This window comes from Catharus ustulatus, chromosome 2 (assembly GCF_009819885.2).
Source record: "Catharus ustulatus isolate bCatUst1 chromosome 2, bCatUst1.pri.v2, whole genome shotgun sequence".
In the NCBI taxonomy this organism is placed as follows: domain Eukaryota; kingdom Metazoa; phylum Chordata; class Aves; order Passeriformes; family Turdidae; genus Catharus; species Catharus ustulatus.
This window is the reverse complement of record NC_046222.1, coordinates 69,815,500-69,827,651: the sequence shown is the minus strand read 5'-3', so window position 1 is coordinate 69,827,651 and position 12,152 is coordinate 69,815,500. Positions and strand designations below refer to the sequence as shown.

Genomic DNA, 12,152 nt, shown 5'->3' with positions numbered 1-12,152 from the left:
ATTTTGTTGCTAACTCAGTTTCTGGATGAACAAGAAGTATTTTCCAAAGACCTGGACTCAAGGTCGTGTATCAAGTACTCATTTGTGTGTTAGTCTGGTTATGACTAGACTTATAAAAAGCAGACTGGTCACAGCCATGCAATGAGTTCTTGTCCCTGATTTCCTAAATGCACACCAGAAAGTCTCAATGTGTTTTATTCTGGTGTGTTTTTTTTGGTTTCAAGATTTTGAAATAATATTTTTGCATACCACAGAGGCAGTGTTTTTATCATATGATAACACAACATTTTTTGTGGGTACTGAAATATAATATAAATTAATGTATAGGTGTTAAAGGGTAGAAAGCTTACAAGACTGACATTTGATGAAAGTATACAATTAAAGACAAGCACTGGCTCCTCTAAGTATTGTTTTTGGCAGTAATTGTGTATACCTGTTGGCTTTGAAATTGCACAAGGCAGAAACTGAGAAAAGTAGCTTGGTGGACTGTCCAGGAAGATAGTGTTCAAGCTTGCTTCGTAATATTGTTTTTAGTAACACAGATATACTGAATTATTTTCCTCCAAATTCAAGTTAAAACCGGATCTTTGAAGGAAAATCTCTGCGATAAAGAATTTGTTAATATATTCTGGAAGTATTTAATACCAATTATTTTCAGAAATATTACTTTATTGGTTAATCTAGTTGTGAAAATTGAAAGTCTGTCGCAGTCTCACTTGTATATGACTTTAATGCTCACTACCTCAGAATTTATTTTCTGTTACTATCCTCCAGTATTCTATGGTAAAAATACCTTTGAAATACTAAAATAAGAAACTTATTTTTTGTGATATTCAATACCTCAATGAAGCAGAAATCTAAAGATATGCATTATGTACTACAGTACTAGTTGACTGGGCTTCAGAGATCCAAAATATCAACATCCATGCCTCAGCACATCTGCTAGACCTCTGCACTAAGCAGAGGCCGCTTGATGCCTGTTCTTGTCCATTATTTGCTGATATTTGGCCAACAACAAAAAATCACTGTTTCTCTGAACTCATGCTGCAAAATCTCCCTAAGCACCTGGTTCTGTGCTTATATTACTTTGTTCATTCTCTGGAAGTATCTTGTTCCATTCATGAAGGTCTTTGTGCTCTTCTTGGAGAGCCTTCTCCTAAACTGCTAGGGACTCTTTCTTATTTGAAGGGCCATATTCCCTACTTGCACAGCAAATTTCTTCTCACTGAGGGATTTTTTTTTCTACACAAAGAGCTATTTCCTCTACCTGAATGGCTTTGTTGTCCTCTTGAAGAGCTTTAAGCTGGTCCTTGAAGGCTTTGTGTTTTCCTCATAAAGCTAAAACCTTATGCTGAAGAGCTTTCCCCTTCAATGCAAATACTCATTCTTATCCTTTGAGAGCCTTAATCTCTTCTCTGAGGGCTTTATTTTGTTGGCAAGCCTTTTGCTGTTTCTCAAGGTTCTTTGTTTCCTCTGAAGAGTCCCTGTGCATCTCTTGAAGGATTTTATTCTGTTCCCAGAGGACTTTGCTCTGTCTGTGGACACTTTGATTCTCCAGATAGTAGGCTTTGTCTCAGTATGAAAACTTTGTTGTTTTCCTGAAGATTTTGATTCTCCTCCCAAAAGACCAGATTCTCCTTCCAGTTTGGTTAAATCATGTCATGTGACAGAAGATGGCAAATAGAAGTAGGAGCAACAGCGATAAATTACCCATTTTCCTCAAAGAATATTTATTCTCTGAATCAGACACTTTGTCACTTAACTGCACCACTCAGGGGCTGTGCTATGGTCCAGGTGATTTCACCCTCCATAAGCAGTAGTCGTGGAAGAGAGAATAGAAGTTAAGTGTCCACAAATAAAAAATAAGCAAGTAAATAAATATAGTACTAAATCGAAAATAAAATAATCGTAAATCAATACTGACATTCGTCAAGCACTGTATATTTTTTGAATATGCTGAAATATATTCAGCAGATTAAATTTCACAAGGCTAACTTGATTATACTATTTCCTCTCTATATGCCTTTTAGAGTCTAAAAACTCTATCAATCTTTCTCATTATATAGTTTGATTGTAACTGAGGTAAGGTAGCATTACACACTTTTTACTGTTGTTGAGTCCTTATTCTACCCTGCTGCAACAATATTATATTGTTTAGATTGAAGTAAATGTACAGACTAAGTAGGATTTTTATAAGTTTAATTTCAATATAAAGGACAATATTGTATAATCAAGAATGTTTTGAATGTATGCTTGGTGTTTGCTCAGAAACACTAAACACTTATCTAGCATACTGCTCAGTCATATAATTTATACATACAGTTAAATACAAACACATATTCCAGCTGTTCACATAAACTGTATTATACCTGTGGCGTATCCAGCAGAAAAGTTGTGATAAATTAAGGAAATCATACAGTAGTTACTGTTGTGTTTTCCTTGAATCAGTTTGCCATCTGGTAGCTCATGGCAGACCTGTCAGTGAGGCCATCCTCAATGATGTAATTTCAAATGACACTGCAGCAGTGACACAGTATCAAGTGGTAGTGATGATCAGTAAGTTGTGTCCATCTGAAGTAAATCTTGATGGTTTGTATGGCTAGGGTTCTCTATCAAGTCAGTCTTTATTTTTAACAGTATTTTTTTACTATTTCTCCATCATTTATGTTAATTCAAAACATTATTTTCCATCTGGCTAAATTTATTTTTTGCCATTGGTATTGATGTCTGCCATGAAATATTTTCTTACATAGACTCTCAAAGAGAATTTTTGCTCCTAGTTACTTTGGCATAAATTTGGGGGTGACTGTATTTGGAATTATTTCTAAATTATAAGAAATTCCATAGATGAAACCATGTATTGTCTCTATATTATTCAGACTAAGATTAGTATTCATGATTCCAAATATTTGAGTATATTTTGGAAATGCACATGAAAAGTGAGAATAAAATAATAAAAGAGCATGATAGTGGGGTGTCTGTTATCTTCATTGCCTCCCAGACAGCATTCTTTTTTTCCAACTCAGACAAGATCCGTGTTTTCCATGAATATCACTGCTTTGTTTGAAAAGAGGATAAATTACTTCAGACACATGAACATCTTAGATTACACTGGTAAGTTGTCTACTCCTTATGAATTTTGGGGGGCAGAGGAACACTATATTCTAACTAAGGTATAAACTTGTTTCCAATATTTGTTATCCGATCAAAGTAACTGATATGTGGGGTTTTTTTAATCATGCACTATGTGCTCAGGATATTAAAAAAAAAGTCCAGTGAGCTTACAATGAGATTTGGTAATTCTGTTTAAATTGCTACACACATCACATCATCTCTTTGTACTGTCTCTCAGCTCAGTTCTGTATGTTAATTAGGCAGGGGACTGAAATACGGCATGTAAAATGCTCAGTAATCCCAGGAGATGAATATATACAATTCCCACTGAAAACTTTACAGGATTATCAGCCCTCTGAATCCTTTTCTCCAGGATATTTGATTCCCCTGCTTGCTCCCCCAAATTAAATAGGCAATGGAGACGAGTAATACTGAAACCTATAATATCAAACAAGATCAGTATCTTGGGTTCATGTATCTTTCCCAGGCTTTTTGCCTCCCTTTAACTACTCAAGACTATTAAATCTTATTTCTTCCATGTTTATCACCAAGACATGTCTGAAAATTATAGTTCAGTTTATTCTTTTCAGCTTCTTTAAAAAGGTCATAGTGATTCGAAAGAGGTAGTTCACGTAAATTGGTAGCTCTTGTAGCTGTTTCCATGCTAAAATGTAAAGTAACACTGGTTATTTTAACATAAAGGTCCCCTCATTTTATAATTTAGGAATATAAGTAGTAGGAAAGAACTACCAGTTTTAACAAGTGACAAAGATTAAGGCCATATTTCCTCAATCTACAAAGCAAAAGAAAGGATAATCTGAGGCTTGCAAAAGAGGGAATTGTATGAAAGAGCTCCAGAGCTGGACTAAAGCAATGCAGCTGATGTTATACCAATAATTATTTACTCCACCAGAAATGAATGTAACCTTATCCTAACTCAGTTTCATTATGTTTTCTCAAGTCCTATCGCTGGTCCCATCAGTGAAGAGATTGGTACTTGCCCCAGTGCTTCCCATCACGCAGATGTTGAATGACTCATGGAGGTCTCCCCTCAGTTTCCTCCAGGATGAGCAAGCCAAATGACCTCATCCACTTCTGATAAGGATTCCTCTCCATTCTCTTCATTATCCTCATGGCCCTCCTCTTGATGGTCTCTAATAGCACAATTTCTTCTATTGTGGCAATCAAAACTTCACACAATATTCAAGACCTAGCTCAGAGCAGAGCAGGACAATCCCTTCCTTGCCTGGCTGTGATGCTGTGCCTGATGTCCCCAGGACAGGGTTGGCTCTCCTGGCTACCAGGGCACTGCTGACTCATATTCAACTTGCCATCAACACCCCAGTACCTTTCTGCAGTGCTGCCCTCCAGCCTCTCATTCCCCAGTCTCTTCACACAAACTGTGTTACCCCATGAAAACTGAGGAATCCAACACTTGCCCTTGTGGAACTTCATTTTGGTATTTTCCCGTCTCTCTAATTTGTTGAGGTTTCTCTGCAGGCCTCTCTGCCCTTGAGGGAGTTGATCACACTACTGTTTGGTTTTCAAAGAACATGGCAAATATAGAGAACGTGAATAGAGGGTTGTAAGATTACTACAGTAGAAATTAAAAGCTGTTGTTTTCATATTTCAAATACCACATCTTACTATTGTAAGTAATTTTTGTAGTGAGTTCTACGATTGAAGTCAGTGAGAGTATATTATTGCAATGCATGCTGCTGAGGATTAATTCATGTGGCAATGTGTCTAAACCCTAAAATAATAGTGAAAATAGTGGCCTAGGCAAACTGTGATTTTAGTTTACCAGTTCTTAGTTTTGGTTTTTCTGATCAGGAAGTAAAAAATACACCTTTTAAAAGAAAGGTTTAGTCTAGAAATTTTACATTACAGTGAAATGCAACAACCCAAACTTTTTTTATGACTCCCACTCTGAATAGATTTACAGCAAAACAGCGCACATACAGCATCTGTGAAAGATAGAGATAAAGGATTTGAGTTCCTGCTATAAGCTACGTAAAAACTGACCTATAAACCACTCTCACTTACAACCTTTTTGAATACCCTCACTGCCCACATTTAGCTCCACTGCTCAGTGGAAATGAGTAGCAGAGCAGATATTTTCTTGACTTTGCAGGTGACACTAGCAAACAATTTTGATCAAACTCTGACCCCAAAATAGCTAGGCTTACAAAAAATGTCAAGTACATGCAAAGAAAAACATCATAGTTCAAAAAATAGGCTTATAAAATCAAAATCACACCCATTTTACAGCTTGCATATGCCATTGCTGCTGGATAAACCTGAAACTCAGACTGGAACCTAAAAATCTAACTGCCATATTTGGCCCATCTGGTGCTTTTACCATTTTGACAATTTTATGCTGATGTAGCTTCTTTTTAGGTCATTCAAACTCATGATTTTCTCTCCCAAGTGGATATGAAATTTATGTTGTTGCTTCCAGGAGACTGAAAACCTGGACTAAGACAGATCTTTGCTCTACCTGCCGGAGATTAGTGCAGTACCGCAGAGAGCAAAAGCTGATGGTGCTGTGCATCTGTGCATTCAACATTCAGTGGCACTAAGCCACTAGTCTCTTTTCTGCATGACCAACTGACTAATTACTTTACTTGGCCTTTCTGAGTCCCTTCAATTAATGCAATGTGCAGTTGCACACAGTAATGGAGTCACCCATACAGAACAGAAACTGGGCCAGAATCAGGCTCTAAGTCCCAGAAGCACCTGTTACAAACACAGAATGACCAGATGGTCTGGTCTTTGTGGAGAAGTGTCAAAATTGACTTATCTGTCTTTCTTGCTTTTGGTTTAAGGTCATAAACATGATTCTTTTGAAGCAGGAAGACAATCACATTTAGGAAAAAAAAAAACCAGCAACAAACCAAACAGAAGGAAGGGAAGAAGGAAGGAAGGAAGGGAGGAAGGAAGGAAGGAAGGAAGGAAGGAAGGAAGGAAGGAAGGAAGGAAGGAAGGAAGGAAGGAAGGAAGGAAGGAAGGAAGGAAGGAAGGAAGGAAGGAAGGAAGGAAGGAAGGAAGGAAGGAAGGAAGGAAGGAAGGAATATGAGAACCTTAGCATAAATACAAAACCCACTCCATTTGTAAATCTTAATAAACCAGTCAAGCTTGTTGTTATCATGTTCTGGGAAGACAAATGGGACTAGCCCGTGATTATAATGCACTCTTCAATATAATTAGATAAATTTATTTAAACACAGCTGCAAACCATAAAAATGTGAAATATTTAGTGACTGTGAATACCACAGTTTCTAAATTCAACTTAAATCTCTTATCATCTATTTTGCTTTGACTTTTCTTAGAAACACTAGAAAATATTGCCCTTCCATCATTCTCTTTTTTTCTTCTTTTTTTTTTTTAATAAGAATATAAATTATTTGTGTTTATAACAGTGAGAATCTTTCCTGAATGTTAATTCACTTTCTAACAGTGTACTGCCTCATTCATGAGTTTCTTTCCTCCATTGGCAATAACCATGGAATTTGCATTCCATATCTTCTGAGCCTCATGAGATGGAGAAAGAAATACAGAATTTTATGTCAGATCCCAAAATCATCTAGGATAGCTCAAGAAATAACCAGGAACAATGGTAGTCAAGGCTTCCTAATAGGATTGTTTCTATGGAACAAATAGCGGACAATATTAACAGCAGTATAAACAATAACCACCTGGTTTATGCATTGCTGAAAGCTCTTATTTTCCTTCTATTTTCCTACTTTATGTCTCCTTCCTTCCTTCCTTCCTTCCTTCCTTCCTTCCTTCCTTCCTTCCTTCCTTCCTTCCTTCCTTCCTTCCTTCCTTCCTTCCTTCCTTCCTTCCTTCCTTCCTTCCTTCCTTCCTTCCTTCCTTCCTTCCTTCCTTCCTTCCTTCCTTCCTTCCTTCCTTCCTTCCTTCCTTCCTTCCTTCCTTCCTTCCTTCCTTCCTTCCTTCCTTCCTTCCTTCCTTCCTTCCTTCCTTCCTTCCTTCCTTCCTTCCTTCCTTCCTTCCTTCCTTCCTTCCTTCCTTCCACCTCTATATACCACTCAGTGTGAGAGTAGTAAAAGAGAGAAAGAAAGCAAGAAAGAAAGCAAGAAAGGAAGAAAGAAAGAGAAAAAGAGTGAATTGAGTAAGGGAGAGAGGAGTTATTTCAGCAGAAGGAAAAACTGAATAAAATATACATTCTGCCCACAAATTATTGCACTTGTATCAAATATTTGTTATTCTACTTAATGTCTATAAACTTTAAAAGCTTAAAGCAGTAACTACCATATCCCTGCCTCTTCATTGAACACAGAAAAATTGGCTTTCTGACTTCCTAACTCGAATTTTAACAGGAGAAGTAATGAGTTTGCATCAGCCATATGGGAAACATGCCTATTTTTATTATTCATAAGAGCTGAAATAATATTGGCTACTATAAATATGTAGGAGATATCCAGTAATTTTAATCATAAATTACAGTAACTAAGAGCTATTGACAATAATTATAGTTTGGTTTTTTTATATTTGATGCATTATTTTACTTAGACTTTTGAGAAACGTTAATATATACTGATGAAAATTGCTGTATTTTCAATGGTTCAAGAGACATATGCTACTCAAAATAAACCTAAATTAATTGATCCACATGATGCTTTAAAATGTGAATAATAAATATTTTACTGTGTTTTTGGAACTCGTTTAACAGAACAATATTTGAATTTTAAAATGTAAAAAGACCATGGAAGTGACATGAGGAAAGGATTATCCCAAAGACAGAAAATTCAGTATTTGTTCTTAGTTATAAAAAGTGATAGGAAATCTAAGACGTTATTTTTGTAAAACAAATGGAAATACAACTTAGGAAAATGATGTTAACATTTCAAAAAGGCTGATTCATACCTCATTATGCTTCATCCTCACTTTATTTATGTAGAAAGCAGACGAAATACTGCATACCCTGAGTTCTGAAAAAGAACAGTGGGTCCACTGGGCAGGAGTTACACCTGTGGCACCTCCGTTGACATTTTCTTTTAAAGGTGTACCTGTGCATTCACCTGGTTGTATCTGAGCAGTCAGATGTGGAGCAGAGCTCACCTTCAAAGCCACATATATAAGTGAGGGGGCATTGTAAAAGAAAACTACTGGGCCAGATCCAACAACCTGACAGAGGTGAGGCTGTTGCAGCTCTGTGGTCCCAGGTGCAACCTGTAACAAAGCTGAGCACATACAACCAGTAGGCACATGCATATTGGTCACACATGTTCACCATGTGTATCATAGAATCATAGAAGGGTTTGGGTTTGAAGGGAGCTTGTAGATCACCTAGTTCCAATTCCTCTGGCATGGGCAGGGATGCCTTTCACTAGGCCAGGGTAAGCTCAAAGCCAAATCTAAGCTGGCCTTGAGCACTTCCAGGGATGGAGCATCCACAGCTTCTCTTTACAACCTGTTCCAGTCCCTCACCAGTCTCACAGCAAAGAATTTAATTCTAATATCTAATCTAAACCTACGCTATTTTAGTTTGAATCTATACTCCCTTGGCTCCTGTAAATAGTCCATCTCTGTCTTTGTTGTAGGCTCCATACAGAAACTGTAAGGCTGTGATTAGGTCACACCCACATTCTTTTTTCCAGGGTGAAAATTGAAATATACACATATATGTACTGAATGTATATACTGAATGTACTAAACAGCAAACTATTTACGCATGACTGGACTGTTTTACCCCTTCACTCGTTTATTTATTCATCGTTACTCCTCCCCAAATCACTTAAATCTACTTTTCCTTCCTTTTATTCCTCCTCAAAACATCCCATATTTATTCGGGCACTGCTTAAACTTTCACCGTTCAAACACTATGTGACCCTTTTACCACCTATTGCTGAAGGTGGGATAACTGAGGTTCTTGTCAATAATAGATCCCTCGGGGTGGATGAGAGTGAAATGACACTGAATTACATGTATACGTGTATGTAAATGTAGACGTAGACGTATATGTATATGTATATGTAAATGTAGACGTAGACGTATATGTATATGTATATGTATATGTATATGTATATGTATATGTATATGTATATGTATATGTATATGTATATGTATATGTATATGTATAGCAGGTTTATTTTAGAAAAATTTGGTTCCATTGGAAAGGAGATATGCAACTGTTTTGGTTATTATCTATATAAAAGTATAAAGACATCACTTAAGAAAATATATAAGGAAAAGAAAGGAAGAGAAAGAAAGGATAAGAGCGGGTAGCAAAGATATCCAGCAATCCAGCAACAAGGCTTGAAGCTGTTTCTCTATCCATTGGTCACACTCTTGATACATCAGGTACAGAGGAAGCTCCCAAACCGCCAAGTTCAATGGGTTAATGTTCAAATGGGAATGCCCAGGTACCTCCCCTGGGGAGGAAGTTTTACACTGTCTACTGCAACACTGTGGATCATGTGCAGTCCTCTGGAGCAAGGTCCCAGAATTTAGTCTGGAGACACTTTGGGAATCTTTGATGATTTATGATCCCTTCTGAGACACGACAGCTGCCTCTCACTTCAGCATAGTTAAACAGTTTAGTTTGATCAGAAGGGATAAAATCCCTCAAGTCTATGTATGAATGTCCCAATGCCTTCCCAGGGGGAAGTTTTTTAACTGAGACAGCTGTGTAAGAGAGCACAGTGGCATAATAAACAACACTATCCCACCTCAGAGGATCTGCTTCTTATCAGGCTATATTGGCTGAGATCCAACTTGTTGCTTAACAAAGGTTATTTTTCCCTGGTCATCAGTAATAAGGGCAGAGTATTATTGGGGTTTTCTTCCCACCATTGTCTTTCTGTGCTTTGTTGTGGTTGTGGAGGTAACCTCTTACCACTTTAATTAGTATGTATATCTGCTAGTACACAGACAGTCTGCTCAGTAGCCTATTTCTAGAGACCAGCTCTCTCCATTGAAAAATGTGAACTGACTGAGAGTGACTGTGACTAATCACAACTTAAAAAAAAAAAAGTATTTTACTGCCACTTCTATTGGGCAGGTGGGATGATGGTGGAACCACTGTGCCAAATACTGTGCCATCACCAATGCAATTGTTTTAGAGCAAGGAATATTGCAAGAATTTAGCTGCACTTTAACGTGAACAATTATGCAAAAGTAATCTATTTATCTTCCTAAATAATAACAGTTAATAAATTAATCTTTCTGGTTGTTAACTGCAAACTATATATATAATACAAAAATATTTATAAATGTATATATACCATTTTAATATATGTACAGTATAATAGATACAGGCAATATTATATATGTATGATTTCAAATGACAAATTAGGTACATTAGGTTAATATCTTTTTTTTTTGTTTATTTTCATTGCACACAGTGTGAAACTCATCTCACCTAAATTCTGATGTCTAACAGCTAAGCATTGAAATCCAAGAAAATCATGGCATACTTATTTCATAGTCATGTCAGAGAAATACATAATCTCCAGAGTAATATATATCTATTAACACAGGCATCTAAGAGAAGTAAAATGAATCAGTACTATCATCTAGATACCTTTTTTAATTAATTCAAGCTGACTAGCAAAGTTTAGATATCTGTATTTTAGGTAAATGAAGTAGTTAGAATCCAGCATCACGTAATGAAGGCAGAAAGCAGCTGTCAGAGAACATCTCCACATCCATCTCAAATGTGAAATTTTCTTTTATTACATTCTTTCCATAAGGAAAAATGCAATAAATGATCCAGAAATTAAATGTTGATAGCATTTTCTATTTCCTTAGAAAATGACTTTGTGAAATTCATAGTCATGGGCACGCCGGTCATTTAAAAGAATAAGACCTAATTTCCTGGAACATACCAAATCAGTACCTGACAGAGAAAAGACATTTTTACAGTATCTTCCTAACTTGATTTGACATAAATATGAAGGAAGAATTAACATCCCAAAGCATGTCATGCCTCCACTCCTACTTGTTCAATCAGAGACAGGCTGAAGCTGTAGCTCTCTTCATCATTAACAATAACAGCAAAAGATCTTTTGCTCAAAGATACCTCTGAAATCAAAGTCCTCGTTTAATCATACTTGCTTTCAAAAAAACCCATAATCTTTCTAAGAATCATTAACGGTTTACTATACTCGGACCTCTTCATCTGCATCTACATCTCTGAATAAATGCCACGACAGAACCTGAAGTCAGATAAATACCCTACATTCGGGTAGTTTCATAGGATCCCTTCACAATAGGATGGATACTTCAAGGATATAATCCATCTTGTCGGAAATTTGACATCTGAAATAGACTGTATCAATTGTTCTTCATTGTGGGAGAACGGAGGAGAGGTGACTGGCAACCAGTTTGGAAGTGATGGGGAACAGGGTGAGCTCTGTACAGGTGCTCTCTGCTCCTCCTGGCATTTCTGAGCCTTCTTGCGCTGGGCTGTGAAGTGCATGAGCGCTGGAAGAGTCGTTGCTGACCACCACTGCAAAGGGGGTGACCATCTGCCAGGGCCAGCCAGGAACATTCTGGATCTGTGCAAAATGAGGCATGAGACTTTGGTGTTGAAATCAGCATAAACTCGCTTGGAGGAGGGCCCCAGCAGACCAGAACAGATAAAAGGACAGTGAGGTGTGCTGGAAGGAACACTTGATTACCCGTGGGTTTGAAAGTAGCTTAGACAATGCTGAATCCTACAGCGGTGGCTTTCTTTCTCTTTCTCTTTCTCTTTCTCTTTCTCTTTCTCTTTCTCTTTCTCTTTCTCTTTCTCTTTCTCTTTCTCTTTCTCTTTCTCTTTCTCTTTCTCTTTCTCTTTCTCTTTCTCTTTCTCTTTCTCTTTCTCTTTCTCTTTCTCTTTCTCTTTCTCTCTTTCTCTTTCTTTCTCTTTCTCTTTCTCTCTCTTTCTCTTTCTCTTTCTCTTTCTCTTTCTCTTTCTCTTTCGCTTTCTCTTTCTCTTTCTCTTTCTCTTTCTCTTTCTCTCTCTCTTTCTCTCTCTCTCTTTCTCTTTCTCTTTCTCTTTCTCTTTCTCTTTCTCTTTCTCTTTCTCT

General features: G+C 37.1%; 1 pseudogene; it reads right to left on the bottom strand.

Moving 5' to 3' along the window:
* Window positions 1-1,057: 1,057 nt before the first annotated feature.
* On the bottom strand, window positions 1,058-11,632 carry LOC116992259 (annotated as a pseudogene).
* Window positions 11,633-12,152: the final 520 nt, after the last annotated feature.